The sequence below is a fragment of the Leiobunum rupestre genome, chromosome 4, assembly GCF_980474605.1.
Source record: "Leiobunum rupestre chromosome 4, qqLeiRupe1.1.hap1, whole genome shotgun sequence".
Lineage (NCBI taxonomy): Eukaryota > Metazoa > Arthropoda > Arachnida > Opiliones > Sclerosomatidae > Leiobunum > Leiobunum rupestre.
In genome coordinates, this window is record NC_143387.1 from 68,809,977 (window position 1) to 68,832,857 (window position 22,881).

Below are 22,881 nucleotides of genomic sequence, written 5' to 3' on the forward strand. Positions count from 1 at the left end.
CGCTAGAGGAGCTTATTTTTTCGAGTGTGACGTTAATTCTACGTCACTCCACACAAAATTAACAGTAATTATTTCAACAAACTGCATTGCACACTTTTAGACTCATGTTATATCTATTAATTACGCCTTGAGCTAGTTCGTTCTTGACGAAACAGAGCAAAGATTGTAGTTATTTCCCATTTTTATTGAAGAAAAATAAAGTATTTACTTGGAAAAAACTCATCCTTGACAAGAGTACATACCTCCTTCTCTCGTTTGATCCTGGTGGAATGTTTTCTGGCGTTAAAAGATACTTCGTAGAATGAGTGCTTCCTCGATAATCTCTTCCCCCGCACGAAGGAACGCCGAGTAACAGAACTATAGTAAACAAGTTGGCCAATTAATCAACATAGTTCGGTGCTTACCTTAAGACGCCCAATTAAGGTGGCAGGATCGTGCGGTGTTTTTTCTTCGTGAAATAATGTCATGGCGGCCGTTTCAACTTCAAGACGTGACTTAGTTAAGCCGAATGCCTGAGGCGCTACGAGCAAACACCGAATTATGGGCACCCGAATAGGCAAATACTTAAAGTGTGTAAACGTTTAATATTTGTAATTAGGGATAATGACAATGTTGAGACGATTTTGGTGTTTCTCGCAACCCCTCATGCCCGAAGAGTAGAGCTTCTTACAATCAAAGAAATCGACACGCGTATTTCATTGGTTATCTAAAATGTACGCGATTGAAGAGCGTGACGGTGACGTTGTTCCTCCTCGTGCCGGGCAAAATTAGACCAAGATCGTCTCCACATATTCTTTATCTTCCCCGAGTATAAATACATACATTCTTGATATGACCAAAACAAAAATTAACTTAAAAACAATTAAATATTTGTCAATTTCCAATTAGCCATTTTATAAACTTGGGAATGGCGTGTATGGGTTGAAAGAACCCCTAAAAAAGCGCCGTTAATGGTCCACAGAATCGTTTGACAACTAGCTCCTCCCCTTCTGTCGCGTAACTCGGACTTCCCTTTCCTCGATCCAGCGACACAAATCACGTGATTCGGTATTGCAAACCTCGAAATTCAAACAATTTTGTGGCCCTTTAAGGGTTGTCACGTTAGGTGCGTCACGAGTAAAACGAAAAACAGCAGAGCATTTGCTTATAAATAGATACTACTCCGCCATTGGAATACAAGAAAAACAACATTTATAACCACCAAAATATCCGTACGCTCATTGATTCATTAATATGATTCATCTATGGTACGCTCAGAAACATTTCTATAAAAATATACAGGGTGTCTCAATTTGCTCGATCAGGCCCTTTTTCTCAAAATGTATTTATGCTAGGGTTCTGAAATTTTCAGGGTTTATTTGTTAGTTATGGAAGGCTTTGGTTACTAAATTTCAGAAAAATCGAACGATTTTGGGCCGTTTTGGAAAATTTATTTTTTCACCGGTAGGTGTCACGCAAAATGTTTCAATAGAAAAGTTGTAGGGCATAGTCGAAAGTGTAAAAATAATTTTGGTTCGGTTGAAAAAGACCTATTTTTCACTGAGTTTGGAGGTCGGGGGAAAAACAAGGTGTACTATCAGGCAATAGCCTTTAACGTAAACAATCGTACATAATCACAACACACATGTACATTTATTTTAGGGAACTTATTCTTTCAGCTATGTAGTTAATAATCAGATCTGCAAAAGGTTATTGTTAAAGAAAATTATTACGTTCAACACCTAATTAGACAAAGTAGACAAAGACCGCGTCTTCCATTTCGACGTGGTTACGAGTAAGATCATCAAACAAAGATTTGTAGACCAAAAATTACGCTTATTTTTCTTTTGTTGTTTTTTAACGTGAAATATCAATTGTCCGAGTAGTATTTAAAGCGTTTACATTTCAAAGTTAAAACATTATCTCAGCTTGGCCGATTATTGTCCAGTATGACTCTTTACACTCGAGATCAGCGCGCTCATATGCTAGAATTATTTCACGGAGATGGTCGTCGTAATGCTACTCTAGTAAGTCAGTTATTTAGACGAAGATTTCCCAATTGCAGACCAAGTCATACGACGGTTCTTAGAGTGGTCCGCGACTTCGACAACTGGGGTAATATCAATCCGAGGTTTCGTGGTCGTGGTCTCCAGGACATCGACATGGAAAACACCATACTTGCCTACTTCGTCGCCTATCCTCGAGCGAGCGTCAGGACTGCCAGCTTTGACTTAGGGTTGGATCGAAACTACGTTTGGAGAACACTCAAAAGACACCATTTTCATCCTTATCGAGCGACACTTCACCAAGGACTGCATGACGGTGATAGACAGCGCCGACTCGACTTCTGCAATTGGTTTTGCCTCATGGCTGACGCACACCAGGATTTTCACGATCAACTACTGATGTCCGACGAATGTTCATTCGGAAGAGATGGGCCTTTCAACCGTCAAAATCAACATATGTGGGACTACGAGAATCCACACTGGGGATTTCCTCACCGCCACCAAGTGCAGTTTCGCTTAAATGTGTGGGCTGGTCTGTTAGGTGACAGAATTATTGGCCCGTTCTTCCTGCCAAATCGTCTGAATGGTCAAAACTACTTGGAGTTCCTTCAAAATGAAATATCCAACGTGTTGGACGACATTCCTCTGGCCGAGTACAGACGCATCTGGTTCCAGCAAGATGGTTCGCCACCTCACCAATATCGTGACATGGTTGCATATCTAAACGACGAGTTTCCTGGAAGATGGATCGGAAGAACTGGTCCTGTTCGTTGGCCTGCAAGATCCCCTGATCTAACACCACTCGACTTTTTTCTTTGGGGATTCGTAAAGGACTACGTATACCAAACACCTGTGACGAGCGTTGAAGATTTACGACAAAGAATCATCGAAGCATGTCGCCGGGTGACTCCAGAAATGGTTCGGGGAGCATTTCGCAATATGCAACATCGTGCATATTTGTGCATTGCATCAGAAGGTGGCTTTTTGAAAACATTTTGTAGAAGTCATTAAAAAACATTTGTCACTTGGGCTAATTATTATTTGTTTATTTTTCGAAATCTTATAACTGAAATGCATGTTACCTACAATTCGTTAAAGGCTATTGCCTGCTAGTACAACTTGTTTTTACCCCGACCTCCAAACTCAGAGAAAAATAGGTCTTTTTCAACCGAACCAAAATTATTTTTACACTTTCGACTATGCCCTACAACTTTTCTATTGAAACATTTTGCGTGACACCTACCGGTGAAAAAAAATTCCAAAACGGCACAAAATCGTTCGATTTTTCTGAAATTTAGTAACCAAAGCCTTCCATACCTAACAAATAAACCCTGAAAATTCAGAACCCTAGCATAAATACATTTTGAGAAAAATGGCCTGATCGAGCAAATTGAGACGCCCTGTATTTCATTTGGTATTTCTTTAGAACTATCCAAAAGCGGAAAAACTAGCCCCTAAACTAAGACACGGATAAAATATCTCTTTGCACGCACCTCCAATTCCATCAATAACCCCAAAGTACATTGAACAAATTAAATTATAAAAATAAAACCGCATGGACGACCAAAACATTCCGCGAATTCCACAAAAACCGTCATCCTCGTCTCATCTTAATTTGATTTATCCTAGCGGATCAACGAATTTCACGTTTTTGCCGCTATGAGCGCTGTTTATTGCTTTTAGTGTGGAAAGTATGTAAGAAGATGGAACAAATCCACTCTGGTGATGGTTCGCTTGCGTAGATTTTAACAAGGTTATTGAACTTTAGGAGGTTAACTTTCGGACAGCGATCAGTAAGTAAACTTCCCCTCTTTCCTCGTTATTGCACGGGAGCAGTGTCTAGGTCATAGAGTAACCCACTCGCATAGAGTGGAAGACCCTATGAAAGCGCATGAATAGAGCATGGCGCCGATTTAATTCCGGTGGGCGGCTGCGTTTGGCAAAAAACACTGGGCGGCGGCGGCGGCGGCGACGTGAAGGGGAAAAAATTAAAAATTTCAATAAAAAATTCCAAAATGTTTATGAAAGAAAAAAAATAAAATTACGTAGGAAAACTCCAAAAATTTTGGGAACAAAATTTATCGGCAGCGGCGTTGGCGGCGCGCTGAATAGTAAATGACTTCGGTGACAGAGAAAATATTGGCGGCGGCGTTGGATCGGCGGCACTGGGCTATACGCGTGAAACATCAATCCTAACGAGCCAACTTGTTTTCGAGGCGTGAATAAATATAGTCCGAAGAGCGATGGTGTTGTTTTTACATTTTTTAGAGTATAAACTTACTGTTTTATCCAGATATTGTACATTAACTTCAGGCCAACTTGTTTATTTCACGCATCGAAAACGTTGCGTACGAAAAGTGTTAACAAGTTTCGCTGATAGCCTTCCACTCTATGTGAGTGGTTTACTCTATGGTCTAGGTTAATTACATTGAGTAAAGATAGCCCACAATTTAATATTTATTCATTTGCAAAATTATTAAAGTCATTAGAGGTACTAAATTATTTTTATATTTGATCGACCTGACTATTGTTCTGAAATAGAAGGTACTGTTGAAAAATCAACATAAAATCCCTTTCCTTCACCTAGGTGGGGGGAGTGTGACATTTTGAGTTACACGCGTTTCCAATACTGGTATAAAGTCGTACTCCAACCTCGTAAAAGTAGAATATCCCTGGTTTTATCTTAAACAAAACTCCCGCTGTTTTGGGGAGTGTATGAGCCCGGCAGGTCCGACAGATGTCGCGCGCGTCGGCATAAAACGAAGACTTCCTATCTAACTCGGTTATTACGCTTGACATCTAGTGAAACCCCGCATTTGTTTAGCTTTCACTCTCGGTCTCTTATTTCTTTTCGTTTTTGGTCGTTTTTATTAGCGAAAGTGAGCTATTATTTTATATTTGCTCGTCTTATTTACCATTCTATCACGCTGACATGGGGCCGGCTGCGATGGACGGACGTAAGGTATCTTTCTAGATCGTTATCTCGAGTGGCTTCCTCCTTGATAAAGAGAAACAACAAAGGCCAAACGAGAGCTACTTCTCCTTGAAAGCCGCTTCGATGTTTATTGCTGCTCCAGATTGGGACGGTTTTAGGTTGTCGTTCCTTTTATAGCCTTTTATAGCTACGGTTGAAATTTTTTATTTTTCTATTTATACCCTGGATATGTAAATTTTCTGGAATAGAGTACACCCTTTTTCTGGTTCTTAAAAGAGTTTTGACAACGTTAAAGGGGCCGTTAACGAATTGCCTAACGCAATCACGTAAAAAGAGTAACGATTGGACCCCGCCCCCAAAATTAAGTAACAAAACGTCCGTCCGTGGAAATTTAAGTATTTTTTTATTGTTTTCAATCTAGAAAACAAATCATATCTTATTAAAAATGGACGGCTTCTTACATATTTGGTAATAAATAAAAATTAAAAACCACTTTAGTTACGTAATGGTTTAATTGAAAATAATTAAAATAACGAATTCTAGTTACCATACAAATCAACAAAGAAAACTAATTATAAAAAAACACGGAAAAAGTCACGTGTCAGGTGCGAAGCGATACAGTTTTTTAAACTATGTTTCGCGAGGGGTCCGTCACTTCAAGGAATCATGAATAGGACCTGATTCCCTTATTCTGAATCACAGGAATCTGGCCGGGAATCGGAAAATTTTTCCGAAATCAAAGAATCATCTTCGAATCTGGAATCATAACCGAATCATGGAATCTTATAGTGTATTTGACAAAAACAGTCAAAGATAGCAGAACCATACTACTGATGGTCACACCCTCGACGCACGCCACTCATCCCGACAAAATACGCATAAATGGGGCGACCAGTTTCCACTTCGCGCACAGCTGTGGAATAGAGAGTGGATGCTATAGCAACCCCAGCCGACACCCTACGTAGCACTTCAGAAAAGGCTCCAAAAGGGGAACAACAAGCACACAGCGGCCCACATAGCCCGGCACAGCTGGCACAGACTCCCCGATAAATTCACCAGTTATTGCACACTCCAACCCCTTAAGGGCCTGAAATCATACCGGAATCGTGGAATCACCTCGGGAATCAAACTCTAGTGATGGAATCTTTTTGGTTAATCATGGAGGATATGAATCCGAATCGCCCCCGCCAGTAACGGATTTACTGAAGGTGAGGCCCTAGGCCGATTTTCGTGGGGGCCTACGTAAGGAAAGCATAGAAACGCGAAACTCACGTGTCCCGAAGCTGAGCTTATGTCACGAGAAAAATGATTTTACAAATAATAAAGCAACAAGCCTGATATGTTTTTCTCTTAAACCGAATCAGTGAAAAATCCATTGATTTCATCAGTCCTTAATCCGGCACTAGCGCCCTCTCGGTCTCACCACTGAATCTTTGCTACTTCGTCTATTTTTCTCCAGCTCCGAGTCCGGCCTTCACCGGAGCCGACTGGAGCCGATAGGGTTTAAGTCAGGGCCGGAGCCGTATTGGAGCCAGAGCTGGAGCCGAGCCGGCTCCGGAGCCGGAGCCATGCGGAGCACTAGATAAACTTGACGAGTTAAGACACTAGTCACTACGGTATTTATGAAATACCGTTTTCCTGTGACATGGTATACATAGGTCAATCAATGAGAAATTGAGAATAAGAATTACATTAAAAACAAACAAATACATTCATCCGCCCTTGCTGAACACGCCACCAACAACCCAGGTTATATGATTGATATAAATAATACCGTTAATATTGTAACAGTTGATCATTCTTTAAAAATAAACATTTACGAATCATTAAAAATTCTCAAAAAACGTAAAGACAATTTATAAAGATAAAAAAAAACTGCACCGCTTCGCACCTGACACGTAACTTTTTTCTGTGTTTTTTAATAATTAATGTTTTTGTTGATTTGTATTGTAACCAGAATTCAGATCTGATAGTGCCTCTATACAGAGCGCGAAACTAGTCGTTATTTTCACCATATTTAATTAAATAATTTTTACTACCTAACTATATAAAGTGGTTTTTAATTTTTATTTATTAAACTAATCACGCTGTTAAAAATGACCATAGACAGATTAAGCTACCCTTCGTAGGAATAACTTGTAGGAGTGTAGATTGTACAGAATAAAGCTACCTACAAGCTTCTCCTACACGTTTTCTAGCGTTGTCTTAGCTTGTCTAGTAACGAATATTAATTAAAATTTTTGATAAATTAGATTCCGGTTTGGAATTATTAAATGTGAACCCCTTTTACCTGGTTTCGCGCAAAAACTATCCTCGAGTTATACCTCCTTTAACTAATCAACTAAAGATTACCAAATTTATTTTAAACACTAGAGGAATGTTTGATACATATTATTTAGAAGTATAGCTTTTGACTGTAAGTATGAAATCAAAGACGTTCTAATTCAAATAGAAAGCCGTTAACGGTCGAGGAAATATCATGTTAAGTGAAGACGGCTTTTCTATAAATTCCTAGCTAAGTCGGTCAAAACCTTCACAAAGACTATATAGCGCTACTTCTGTAGGATATGCAACAGCGAGTATTCTTTAACTTTAAAAATGTAACTATGTTAAATTTTTATCACAGCTTAATGACAAATTTTGTACCAAAAAAACGTTTATTGTAATATATATATATATCTTAGTTGCACGAGTCGAAGCCCGAGTGGTCATTTTCGACTTTGTAGTTTCGTTGGTAACGTTTTCTACGAGTCCTTGCGTTTTTAATTTAAGAGGTAAATTATAAACACAGCAATCGTAAATCGATGTTTCAATCACGATTTAATTATCTCAATTGTGATTTAATCATTTTAATCTTTATTTAATCATTTTAATCTTTATTTAATCATTTTAATCTTTATTTAATCATTTTAATCACGATGTAATCCTTTCAATCACGATGTAACCATTTCAGTCATGAATAAATCCTATTTAATCATTTGTGGGTGAACTAATAATCATGCTAGTGATCTGCCACTAGCTGCACAAGTCAGTGGTTGACTTAGGCCTGTTTGGTTCATTGAGTATTTGCTTAGCTGATTATTATTATTATTATTGAGATACAGATAAGTGAGATGATGATGTTATTTTTCTTTCCGAGCCTGCCTGGTTCAAGAAAAAAAAGTTAGAAAACCCTCTTCTCTTGAGCTTTCTTCTTACTCAAAAGGGGGAAAGCATTCGCGGAGCAATTTAAAGAAGGGTCTATGACTCTAGCCAGAGTGTCGCCCTTACGAACAGAGCGATAAATGAGCAACCAATGCAGTTTGAGGGTATAAAAAACATCACCCCTAACAGCACGGTACAACGATACTTTCTTCCTCAAAAGGGAATCTCCGAATACAACCTTGTAATTTGGTATCTTATCCTTGACCTCGGATTTGAGAGAAAGAAAGTGAACGAAGAATACAGAACCATAGTGCCGTAATGGTTATGTTTTTTTTTCCGACCTTAAACTCCATTGATCCCTCTTATAAGGCATACCTAGGCTACGTTCAGCGGGACTCAGCGGACTCAGCGCTGAGCGTTGAGCTTACTGTACGCTTTTTTTAACTTCCGGTTTCTACGTCATGTTGCTCAACGAAGTCAGCGGTCGGAGGAGCAGGTTTTTCCGTTGCTCATCGGTGTCGTGACGTCATTCGACAAAGTTAAAGGAGGGGTAGCAGACGATATTTTGTTCGTTAAGTCAGCGAACCAGAAATCGTACAACAACTTTTAGATTTTTGTGACGTAGCGTTGATTAAAAGAACTCAACGATAACTCAGCGGTTTTTCTCCGTTGATAGTTGTTGAACGCAGCCCTAGGCTTTAGTTGAATCTACGATACAACTACAAGAAAAGATTTACGCGAGGAAGAACTTACAGCTTATAGCTTGGAGAAGATAGCGCCGCCGTGCTACGCGGTTACAACGACGTCCCGTCCAATTCTAAGTCCATTTTGATATTAGGTCTAGAGCGCCATCTCTTGAACGAAACACAAAACATTATGCATAAGTTTTATTTAATTAGTTTTTTATTTTATAAAAACGTTTTATTTTATAATATGGAATACAATTTACAATTCATCCATATTATTTTGTTGTTTATGTATGATTTCATTTTATTAATTAATAATATAATAATATAATACAATGTGATTTGATGTGACGTAATGTGCCGTGATGTGACGTAATGTGCCGTAATGTGACATAATGTAATGTGATGTGATGTAATGTAATATAATGTAATATAATATAATGTAATGTAATATAATGTAATGTAATGTAATATAATGTAATACAGGGTGTACCCTAATATCTTAAAATCTGTTATAGGTACGATTTTGAAATTTTTAAGTTGTATACAAGATGTAGGGGGAAACCTACTGCGAAAATTTCGATGACCTTGTACCATGTCTTCAAGGTCATCCAAAAACTAACTCGAGAAGCGTAAGTGTTAGAAAGTTGGTTCCAATTAGAAAAGTGTTCCACGTGACTTTTTAAAGGGAATATAACCTCAGGTATTTGGTGTGGAACACCAACGTTTGCAGGTTTGGCCACTCTAGCCTTTGACTTTAAAAATGTTTGGCGCCACTGTACAGGGAAATTTTAAAAATTGAAGGGGTCTTCCATAAAGATTGCTTTGCAGGTTATATTCCCTTTAAGTACAAGTAGGTTTGGCCTGATCGGATTTGAACAATTGGAAGCCGAGAAATGCTAGATGAAAAACAAGAAGGTCGTTAAGTTGATAACGTGTCGAAAGCGAGGTTCGGGAGCTGATCACTCTAAAGATGCTCGTGTTCGAGTACTGAAATTTGCTACACATCCTCATCAGGATTGAGGATCTTTAGTTTAAAAATTTCAATGACCTTGAACCATCTCTTCAAGGTCATCCAAAAACTAACGCGAGAAACTCCCACCATAATGAGTTTGTCTAGCAAATTTCGATGTAACACGAATGGGTTTCGAGTTATGTGCGTTTTCTTTCAATTTTCATTTTAACGACCTTTGTGATTTTTAAAAACAATTCCTCTACTTCCTATTGGTCAAATTCGATCAAATCAAAGCTAATTAGACCTACAATGTGACGTGGAACACTTTTCTAATTGGAAACAACTTTCTAACACTTACGGTTCTCGCGTTAGTTTTTGGATGACCTTGAAGACATGGTTCAAGGTCATCGACATTTTCGCAGTAGGTTTCCCCCTACATCTTGTATACAACTTAAAAATTTCAAAATCGTACCTAAAACAGATTTTGAGATATTCGCCCTGGTTCATTTTTTAGTGGACACCCTGTATAATGTAAAGTAATATAATATAATGTAATGTAATATAATATAATATAATGTAATATAATGTAATGAAATATAATATTTATTATAAAAGTACTCGTTTTAGAACTAGCATTATAAAAGTATACTTATAGGTAGTTAGAAATTTAAAAGATTTTGTGTTAAAGTTGACTTTATTAAATCTTTCGATTTCGCTCAATAGATGGCGTTATCTGAGTCTTAGAAAAATAAAAACCACATTTAGCGTTGTTTATTTCCATACATGGATAAACAAGTTGGCAAGCCAAAATATAGGATGATAAAATGAGCGAATAAGTAGATTAGTCCATTATGAAAAAAGGATAATAAAGCTAAACCCTAAACAAATTTGAAGAAATTTAAAATTTCTCCAAATTTGTTTAGGGTTTAGCTTTATTATCCCTTTTTCATAATGGACTAATCTACTAATTCGCTCATTTTATCATCCTTTACAGTGCAGTCCATAGCCGTGGTTCCTTTTAACTTAACAAGCCAAAATATACCTCTCTTCGTAAGAGTTTGTTCATGGAGAAATAACAGGAGGGCCGACTCAGCCTTTGGGCTATGTAAGATTAATTTGAAAGAAGATGCCAGTGTCACCTGGCTCTCGTACTGTACTAAATAGCGCGGCCAATTTAAACTTCTCCTGTTATTCCTCCACGGTTTGTCTATGATTTTATTTATTTTCAATTTGGAGACGAGGAAGTCAATGACTGTAAAAGGTCCACCTGCAAAGAGTATGACCCGGGTTCGGTTCTTGACCAAGACGGTGTTTTAAATTAAAATAATTAATTAATTTTAATTCAATTTATAAATATTAAAAACGTTATAGAATAAATTGACGTTACTAACAAGGAGAGTATACCGAGGTGTTTATTGCCGATTTAGTTCAAAGTCGGCCGTAATGTAGACCTATATGAGATATGAAATTTCCCATTCTATTTGTCATGGCAACCGAAAATGTTTTTTACCACTTACAACCAAAATAAGATTTTTTTCCATATTTTACCCAAATGTTTTTACAAATTTACCCAAAAAATGTTTCAATTTACCCAAACTTGATGAAATTTAACTAAATGTGGTCCAAATTACACTTTTCGTGATTTTAAAAAAATTCCAAATTTCGTAGCTAGGACCCTGTGAAACCGAGAAAATCCCATGCTTTTTTAAATGGAGATTTTATTGTTTTAAGTGATGAAAAACATTTTCGTTTGCCATAGCAAATCAAATGGGTAGTGCAACGTCTCCTTTTGGGAAATTTCATATTTCATATAGGTCTACATTACGCCCGACTTTGAACAAAATCGGCAATAAACACCTCGGGTACTCTCCTTGTAAGTTTTAAAAAGCGTAAAGGAACACGGACTTTCTCCAAGGCTGTTTGTCTCAATATCTTTGTAGCGTATTTTCAACCCGCTGAGGTAAAGGTAAATAACTTAGGGGTAAATTTCCCGACTGCTTAAACTATGACTCGGGTTCAATTCCTGGCCATTAATTAAATCAATTAATTGCAATTTAATCTATAAATAATAATAATCGTACAGAATAAATTGATTTTTATTAACATAAATTTATTATAGAATAAGTTCACGTTAATAAGTACATAAAAGTGTAAAGGAAGACGGACTTTCATCAAAGTTGTTTGTCTAAATATCGTTCTAACATAGTGAGACGCCTGAATAGTCTCGAAAATGATTCGTCTCGAATGTGAATAACACCGAAATATTGTACAAAATGTACTAGTCTCGAATATGAATAAACATGAAACTGATTAGCGTCGAAATTGATTTAACTCGAATAGGAATAGTTTCGAAAGTGATTTAACTCGAATCGGAATAGTTTTGAAAGTGATTTAACTCGAATCGGAATAGTTTCGAGACTGATTTCACTCGAATGGGAATAGTTTCGAAACTGATTTCACTCGAATCTGATGGAAGAGAAACATTCCAGGCATTATAGGATTTCAATGGTGCAAAATTTATTCTTAGCAAATAATTATTTAAAAAGTTATGGTTACTTGAACGAAAAGTTTAGATACGTTTAACAGTTGATGAGGAAAGATACTATACTTTGATCCTAGAGAAAGGATAAAGATCCTTATTGTTAAATTTCAAAAAGTTATTTTATACCAAGAAAAATACTACAATTTGATATTAGCCAAACGGTAAAGAATCTTATAATTAAATTAAAAAAACAATTATCACCAAAACTAACATTTTAAACCTATCGTGTCTGAAAAAAACGTACAAATACACGCCAAAAGGATTGTTCCTTCGGATAAATTTTATTTCAGAGATTTTAATTGGAAGTTTTAGTTGATTCGTCGTTGATTGAAACCGTGAACCAAAGGTTCTATGGTCGGTCTTTTGTTTCGAACCAAACCTGAAACCTAAGTTTTCCTGTCCTATGTTTCTCATTAACGCGAATAATGTTCTTTCGGGTGACTCTTTCATCTCCTTCTCTTCGTATCTTGTTCTTTATGTTTCTTTTTCTACTCGGATGATTTTCTTGTCTTTGTTGAAGAAAGTTGTCTTCTCATTTGCATTCTTCGCGGTTCACCAAATCGATTCCTCTTCAAAAAAAGCTGATCTGGCCTAGACCCCCTACAAGTATATGGCTCAATCGTACATTAGCCACTAGTCTAATATTGTCTAATTACTTATAGCTTACAAGTTAGGTTCCGGATTGTGGATGAATGAGATACGAATCTGTAACGACCATATACGACAAAGATTCTCTATCGGGCGGTGGCAACTAATTACTTGTTAACGAGAGACAAAAAGACAAATTGATTTAACGTCCCTCCACGCGCTAGCGGGCTTCAGATCTCAACCAGAAGGGGCTAGTTTCGATTTTAGGGGAGTATCTCTCTGTCTATTCATTGTCTTCCCTTAGAGTTAAAGAGGCGTGACTGCGGAATTGATATAGTGGTTAAATTTGAATTAATATTTATCGAAACACCTTAGGCGCGTTCCATTAAAGTGGCTATATTACCAATATATTATCCATTTCAAACGAGAGATGACGCTCTCCACGTGCGCAGAGTCAGTTTTAAAAAGATGGCTGATTAATCAGATATAATTATATAGCGTGATTGAACATGTTATGATGGCATTATAGCTACGTCACTCACTATTAAAGCCGCTAGATCAGCGGTTCCCAATTTTGTTTGCTATGGAACCCTAAATTATCCGCCTAATTCTGGCGGAACTCATTTTCTTTACTTATCTTACAAGATTCTTGACACAAACCAAGATGGCCGCGCTGCGAGCTCTTGGAACCATTGTGACTCTTCCACGGAGCCCTAGGGTTCGGCGGAACACCTTTTGGGAACAGCTGCGCTAGATAACTATGTGTGAATATTTATATTATCGAATTACGGACACTACATGTATACACCTTCAATAGCGCTCGCATTAATGTATTCATTCCAACCATGAATATATCAACACTCTTAGTATCATCTGAGGCTAGGATGGGTGGTATCTTTTTCCGTGTTAAGGCTAGTTCCCCCTTTGCGAATCTTCGAGACGAATAAAATTTTCGCGCAATGAAAAAAGACGCTGGGGAAGCGGTTCTCACTTTAAAAACGCTGAAAACAACTCGTGCGGGTTTTTAGTAATGTTTTAGGCCTAACATAAAACATCAGTTCAAAATGAACCAAATGGATGTTCATATTCGTGAGATAATTATCTTTACTTCAGTATCTTGGTCAAGTTGGCTGAGCTGCTTTTCTAAAGACCTAGGCTTAATAAGTGACGGACGGGAGCGGAATAGATCGAGGGAACGCGTTTTCTGATTGGCTGAAGCTTTTTATCGCCAGGGTGAGGACGTCAAAAAATAGAACATTCGCTAGATACCGCGGAGACGCGACTTTAGCGGCGAATTGGGAAAAAAATCGCAAATTTTATTCGCGAGCGTCAATTTTCAGCGCGAAAATTGTTTTTTTCGCTAAGTGGTAACGAGGCTTGACGTAATCACTGAAGCCAATCAGGAGACAGCCGTTTATAGTTGTCTCAATTAAAAAAATGTTTCCCGGGATTGCGTGTTGTAACCGGACAATAAAATTACTTAGAAAAATATCTGTACTACATCAAAAATCATAAAGTAAGGTATTTAGTATTTACTGTTGATATTTTTATCTATTTTCGTTCTATCAAGGAAAGAATGGAACGCCAGTCTGGCGGAATTTTGCAGCCTACCCGTTCAAGGTTCGTAGGGGGGAAAAGCTCTTAAGTTCAGTTCAGATCCAATCAAGAGAGTGTAATTTGACGGAACTAGCGACATCATACGAGTATACGACCCGTATGATACGGGTACATAATCTAGTCAGAAGCAAAACTGTGATATCATGCATTCGATTAAACGAGATCATACTTATTCGAAGGAAGATTTGAAGATTTTAAAAGTTAAGAAATATTAAGGAAGATTGAAGAATCTGTAATTATTCTTCTTTAATCTTCCTTGGAAATATTTACCCGCTTTGAGGCCTTGGCCAATCGCCCAAGCTTAATAGCTTATGCTTTAATTACTTTTCAATTTTAGGTCCGCTATACAATTCGGAATTTTTAAAAGGAAATTGCGGCGATATATTAACACAGCTCTTCAGAATTCTTCTAACATAAACACACAAACTTTGCCCATTATTTAAGATTAAGATGAAACATACTTTGTAGAAATCTATCGCTTTTACGCGCCAAAATTGCGAGAAAGGTATGTACCAAATAATATAGCAGAATCAATACATAGCATATGGCTCAAGCCAAAAGTGGATGGCGTTAGCTACTTATCGTAGATCGTTTCCCCCTTTTCGCCCCCGACTAGTTCGAAATTTCCTTGAACGGGTCGGCTGCAAAATTCCGCCAGCCTGGCGTTCCATTCTTTAATCTTCCTTGGTTCTATCAATAAATGCGTATTAAGATTTATTTACTTAAGAATAAATTTATAGCTAAGCCTTGGCAATGAAAATAGTGAAGTTTCAAAACGATGCCCATTAAAACCGTTTTTGAGTGTCGACGCGTAGCCCACGTCATAATAACGACGCCCCTTCCATCCATTACGACTGATGGCCAAATGCAGTTCGATATTCATGAATCATGATTAAAATGAATACATTGATGGCTCCAGTGAAATAACTACGAGCGATTTTTTAATACGCATAGATATCTTGCAAGGTAGAATGATTCCGTATAACTGAAAAATATATAAAGCGTCGTTGCAGACGATCGACATGTTTCAACCAATCAGAGCTCAAACCGTGGTTCCGGAAATAACAATTTGTTTTTATTTATCATTTTTTTCCCGCGTTTTAAAACCAGGGTTAATCTGCCAGTGCATAGAGTAAAACACTCACATAGAGTGGAAGGCTATCAGCGAAACTTGTTAACTTTTTAGGTACGCAACGTCTTGTTTTCGAGGCGGGAAATTAACAAGTTGGCCTAGAGTAATAGCGTTTTCCATTGGCCTGGTCCGAGCGATCGCGGACTGCTCGTAATTTTTTTGTCGTTTTCCATCGGGTAGAAAAGACCCGCTCCGAGGGTGAGTGACGTCCTCCATTGGCGGAATCACTCGCTCGCGGACCACTCAAAACTGGTCTGTCTTCAGTTACGGAGCAACTTTTTTTGCTCTCACAAGGATTTCGCGTCGGTCCGAGTAAGAGTCCTGACGTCATCGTAAAATCCCGAGCGGTCTCCGAGCGATCCCAATGGAACACGCTATTAATGTACACTATCTGGATAAAAAAGTAAGTTTATACTCTAAAAAATGTAAAAACAACACCATCGCTCTAACGCTCTTCAGACTATATTTATTCACGCCTAGAAAACCAGTTGGCCCGTTAGAATTAATGTTTCATGCGCTCCTATAGGGCCTTCCAAGTTCCACTCTATGTGAGTGGGTTACTCCGAAAGGTGCAAAGATAAAATTGGTACTTAAAAAAAAGAATTGATCTATGAATTTAACTAAAGGGCAATTTATCGTATATAAAGCATTTTATTAAATAAAGTTAAAAATATTAAATCAATTAGCCAAAAAAATCAAAAGATAGCTTAAATAATAATAATTTAAAATTGATTTGGTTAAAAATTGGCCAAAGGAAAATATAGATGACTCTACGGGTATCGTTTATAAAATCCATTGTGACTGTGGAAAAATTATGCGCCAAACAAAACGAACATTTAAAATTAGAAAAAAAAAGAACATGAAAATTGTATCAAAGAAGTTTAAATGCGCAAAGGCACAACTAAACACGTTTGGGATATAAGAAACATAATATGAAATGGTATGATCAATAATGGTATTCAAACTGAGGTACAATTAAGCAGATCTAAGTGAAAATTATCAATAGTTAATACTATGAACAAGTTTGTGTATTTTGAAGAAGCATGGCCTACAGGAAGGGCAACTTAATAGAACAAGATGGCACAGCCACGGTAGTAGCCTCTTCCTCCTAGCACTCTTGATTTTACCCCTTTGATTAAAAACTGCGGCTCAGCACTGGCATAGGTAGATAGAGCGAACTAATACCAATCTAATGACGCCTGACATAAATTTATATCGAGTGCCGTTGAAGATAATTCGTCGATTCCCGGGGACCTATACGGATCTATATAGACTATACGGATCTATATAGACTATACGGACCTATAGCTTCCACTGTATTATTCACCTTTAACATCACCACCACCACCGCATACATCAGGAGCGAAAATAACAGCCTATACTAGAGGAAGAGGCTAAAAAGGGGGAGACTAGGCCACCTGCTATTCAAAATCATATACAATAATTGTAATTTTTTGATTGGACGGAGACAGATTTAGTGTTTAAAATGGCGCACTCTATATCCCGACGAAATTGAATAAGCAAAGGTGCGCGGCTCATTTTTTCGAAATTTCTAGAATTAATAATCCCCAATTATATTTATTTCGCTTTCCTAAAGGTAATTATTGCCAGTTTTGTTCTTAATTCATTTACCGACACAATTTATCCAACTGAAGACACTATAAGCATATGTCACTTTGTAATTATGCAGGTGTCAAATGTGTAGGGAAAAGAGATAAATTCAAATACAACTAACTGGAAATATGAACTTTAAAAAACGCGAAGAAGTAAAGGACAACAATTAGGGATAAAAACTTTTTTTTATTGACAGAACAGAAAATTCAAAAAACTAACTTGTAATGTGATTTTCACCATCAGTAGTATAGAAGCCCAAAAGCCAGTTCATATTCTTTTGGTAGTAGTTGAAAGTTTTACAATGATATAAAACACTCTAAAATAACGGAGATTCCTTTTTTTTTAAACAATGAACAAATATTAAGCAGCGCATGCTAAAAATTTTTCATAGATTATTATTGTAATAGAAATTGCCATTAAATTTAAGAATTAGCAAGTTCTTATGACCGACAGTTTAAAATAATTATACTTTATAGATAAATAAAAAAAATCTCGAAACATCCAGAGAACTGTAATAGAAGTTTTAAATCTAATCAAGATTAATCGACAATGTGGCCAGACTAGATATTGAGCGTAGACGAGTTTTAATTCTTTTAAGGGAACTGAAACTCCTTTCTGAAATGGTAATGGCCACGGGAATGCGTAAAACCCCTTTATAGTACTTGGCTAGGTCCGGAAATCCATTGTCCATCGTCATCAAATAATGAAAGCACTCTGTTACGCTGTTTAAATTTTTAGATTGAATCAAATTTCTAGCTATTTTAATTTGAACCTTTAAGGAATCTATGTCAAAGTTAAACTGGCTGTATGTTTGGCAATGGGCTAGGACGTCGTTTTCGGTAAGAAAGTTTTCGGACTTAGGAAGCAATTACATTCTTCAATAACCCACTGTTTTCCAGTAGTCGAATCTTCATTTCAGATAGAAATTTATCGATTAATTGGTAATAGGTGGATCTCAACTGATTATATATGGTATTTGAATACGTTTCTCTACTTCCCGTCATGCATGTGATCTTGTCTTAGCCTTTTGTTGGGGGTTATTTTTCGTTTTCTTAAAGCTAAAGTTTCGCTATTACGATCCGGTAGCTGGATAAAAACAGACTTTGAAGCTTTTTCACAAATTGAGTCGAATCGTTCAGAGTTCCAAATTTCCTCTAAGGTAGCTGTGAAAACTCACAGAATAGAGAGTATAACAATTTTTTTTTTCTTTTGTTGTAATAATGAAATAAAACTTGCTCATGTATAAAATCAACAATAACCATAAAAGTAACAGTAACTATAAATTTAACCAAAATGTAAAATATCTTATAAAAGTGTATCTGAAATAATGCCTACAAAATAAAATGTAACAAAAGAAGAGTTTCACGGGAAACTGTTGAAATTCAAAAGTACCTATTGTAAGGAGAGAAGGCCGGCGCCGGACAGTCCGAGGGGTAAAACACTCTGCGAACACGGTGTACACTGCCGTGCATTTGACAGTGCTAAATGGAACTCGCGAACTCTTGAAAATATGTACCTTTAACAGTGCTTTATGCACGAACTCGGTGTACAGATTATCTAAGACTGTCTTACGCCTCGGTCGGCGAAAGGGATTATCTTTCGATCTTTCGGGACGGTTCGTACCATCCTAAAATTTTGACCACCCCGAACTGCCCGCTGGCACTTGATGGCCTTGAAGCAGGGAGCCATAAATTCCTGACCTACTGTCCGTTGCTAGCGTTCTCTCTATCCCTGGATAATTGGGCAAAGAAAGCAAATGATTGGCTGAGCCTTTTCAAAATAAAAGAAAACTGATTTTGGAGAGGGGACCGTTGGAGATTCACTCTTCAGTTATTCTTTGGGTCCCACAAAGGAAACATCCCAAGCTTTACCAAAAATAAAATAAAATAAGTTTAGAGCAAAAGAAAGTCTAATTCTTAAATTTTTAGAAAAAAGTCTTCAATAAAATAAAATAAGATAATAGATTAGCTATTACCATTTTTTCAGTCGGTGTTAATTAGCGTTAGTCTCTCCCAAGAGCGCGAACCTTAAAACTTTAAAATAAAATAGAATAAATTTAATAGGCGGGTTTCAACAGTAGCTACAGTAGCTGGGCAAATAGCAACGGCTTACGTATAAAAACTTTCGAACTTTTTAAGTATTCCGATAGAAAATTTGTAACACCTAAAACTTTATCTAACGCAACAATCAAAATTAAGTTGTTAAAATACTGTAATTGAGAAATATATCCTCGACATTCAGCTGCTGCCTCAAGTTTACCTTTCTCAACCACATTTTCTAACGCTAGAACAACAGATTTGAACCTATTTCTATAATAATGAATTCCCTTCTTTTTGCTCCACCATCTTGAGGCATTTTAAGGGTGACGTCATAGCCCAGCTCTTTCTGGGATTCCTCAAAACATTGGCTTCTAATAACCGAATTGCTTTGGAAATTGTAGATTGCTTGAAATAAACCAAGTAATTCCCTCACTGCCAATATATTAGAGCAGCAGTTAACCAAAACTAGATTTAACCGATGAGCGTAGCAGTGCACGTATTGACAATTACTACCTACTGCCACTTCTATTCTAACTCTAACACCTGATACGTGTCCGCTCATTACATTAGCCCCATCGTACGTTTGTGCACAGGGCCGACTTATCCATAAGGCAGACTAGGCGAAGAGACATTAGGGCCTACGATCCCATTTAATAGGGCCTACGAAGGTCCAAAAAGTCGGTAAATGAGAGATTTTTGCCTAAGTCCTACGGAAAGGTTAAAACGGCCCTGTTTGTGTAACGCAAGTGCAACGCAATTTCCAATTAATAAACCGCTTTGCGAAATGAGGTTTATAATATCTAAGCTGATGTTTTCAGAATCAAACTGATGAAAATCCGTGTACCCTCAAAATCTCTCTACGACGCCTATTTCTTTTCTAGTATACCGAACGCAAACACTTAATTCGAATTTTTTGTCATATTTTTCCATCAATGAAAGCTGTATTTCTGTCGCTGATAAAACGCCGGCAACAAAAACAATAAACTTTATCTTTCACTACCGAGTTCTCAAGCATTGGGTACTTGGCGTACCAAAAGGAATTAATGCCTCGATTTTTACCACCAATTAAAGTTTTGGGAAAGGAAGTGAGCGTAGGTTGAACGGGTAAACAATCTTTATCCAAACTAATATCAAAAATGCTCAACGGTCTAATAGTTAAATTAGACGAGGCGTTGAAAAACTACGATAGAGGTCCGAGGATTCAAGGAAGTCACTTTCGCTCCCTGTTGCAATCCAAAACCAGTATGTACAAGTACAACCCGTGCCCCTCTCCACGAACAGTTATTGGCCATTCGTCGGAATTCTGAGAAATTCACCTTTGCTCTCCATGACCATGGCAGGTTCATCTTTCCCACTGTCCCACATTTCCCTCTTAACAAGCGTGGTGGGAAATTTCGGTGGTCACTAACAATTCCCAGAAAAGAGGAGAATTTGCTCTATAAGATAAGGCAGTGAGAAAGGGGAAGGAATTATTGTGAACTCCCAGCAGCCTCTGTCGAAAGCTCTCTTCCCGGATTTTGTATCAACAACAGTACTCCAAAGCGGAGCTGTGGAATGTTTCACCCAAAGACGTAGAGGAATCGCTTCGGGCTCCAATATGTCAGCCACTTTTGGCAAATATGCCGTCTAACATTAAAGTGGAGAGTCACTGGTTAAAGGACGCGAAAAGGGATCTATCGGACACAGAGCTGTATCAACTCTTCCAACTGCAACTAGAAAAGACTGGTCAGCCCTTCCCCACGATGGTGGCTTATACTGACGCCTCAGTTTGCTCCAGGGAAAAAAATAGCTATAATTGGACTATACCTCCCACAGCTTGAAGCTAGTTATTCGCTAGCTGTGAATGGCGGCCATGATGTATCTATTAAAGAGCTTTTTTTCTCTCTTCCAGGCTCTACTACACATACCAACTGATAAATATGCATGCAATTTAATAATTTGTACTGATTCAAGGAGTGCCTTGGATGTGTTATCATCTAAATCCTCTCCATTGGTAGATGCTATTAAAAACTACTCTACCCTTTTCAAGACTCTCTCCTTCCTATGGTGTCCGGCGCACTGCGGAATCGAGGGAAATGAACGAGACGATGCATTAGCGAAGGCCGCCACAGAGCTTCCACACCCAACAGTCTGGCTTCCGTTTCTGAGGAGGACATTGAAACGCCTTTATGTCCAAGCATACCTATCCAACTATAATACAATGTGGAAACGTTCTACAGATGGGCAAAATCAGATATACAAACCAAATTTCTTTTTGATCCGGTGGAACATACTATTTCAACAAGAATTGAAAGCAGTATCCTTTACATGACGTTATGCCAACAATGTCCTAGCCCGCTTTACTTTACTGGGGGTGTCAAGTCTTTGTGGAAATTGCCTATGAACAGAAGTCATGGAGCACATCTTAATATACTGCCCCTCTACACGAGCCAGCAACTCAAGATTCGAGACTCTCTCCTACACGGCCAACCCTACTCATTGGAAAACATTTGGCAACAGGTTTTTAAACTAAACTCAGCATTAGTAACCGCTTTAATAGCCTTTTTCTACCACTACTGCAAGATAAACAAACGGTTCTCGTTCAGACATTAATGGCTCTTTCCCGTACAGACAATATGCGCTGCCAGAGCTTATCACCACAGGCTATATTCCCAAGAAGGAGGTCAACCCTAGCGGTGGGCTTCGATGTGTTCAGTCCCAGTACAGTTTCAATCCCTCCAAAGTCCAAGAAGCTAATACTCCTGGATCTGGCACTAGCCATTCCAGGAAACTGCTGTGGCAAACAATCTCTCCTAGAGAAAGGAATTTATGTGGCAGCAGGTGTGATTGATGCCGATTTCCGCGGCAACGTAGGAGTGGTCTTATTTAGCATGTCGGACAGCGAGTACACAGTGCACAGATCAGATGCCATAGCACAATTAATTTGGGTTGTGCTCCAGGAGAATTACAGTTGCGAAGAAATTACAAGCCTCGAAGACACTGGGCGGGGTGCCATGGGTATTTAGAGTGCTGCACCAAACTATATAGATTTATATAATAAAAAAATAAAACAAATTGTAGCTATTACTTTGTATAACAATGGGTGAGTGGACTCTCGGCTGTCCCAACTTCGCAAGCACCGTCAATTATGAATAAAAAAAGAATACGGCTGAATATTTAAATAATTCATATTTATTAATTACCGGAAAAGATAACTTTAGACTTTTGGTATTTTATCGAACTAAAAAAAAGATTTTTAAAACGTACGCGCAATGTAGTTGAAATAAATATTTCACGTTTAATTATTACGATTAACCTAGTCTGAATTGGTTGAGTGTGAGTCGCTAGAACCTCAAGGGCGTAAACTTAGAAGCCAAGTGTGGAGTCACTTTGTTGTGGATGGCGATATTACAAGCTGTAAATATTGTGACAAGTAAAAATAAACCATTACTGCTTCTTTTTTTTCATCGATGCTCCTTATTTATTTATTGGTATTTATTATACGGTATTATTTAAGGAAATATTCAGTACGAAATAAAAGCCTAGGATCAAGACACCTGCGTTATCACTTAGAAATAAAGGACCCTGAAATAAGTGTTAGTGTGTGTACGGACAGATAGACTAACCGAAGCCACATTGGGCCATGCCAATGATGCCACCAAGCT

At 37.8% G+C, this 22,881-nt stretch overlaps 1 pseudogene; it reads left to right on the forward strand.

Annotated features, from left to right (window-relative positions):
• The first annotated feature begins 21,852 nt into the window (after window positions 1-21,852).
• LOC149948839 (deoxyuridine 5'-triphosphate nucleotidohydrolase pseudogene) lies at window positions 21,853-22,242 on the forward strand (annotated as a pseudogene).
• Window positions 22,243-22,881: the final 639 nt, after the last annotated feature.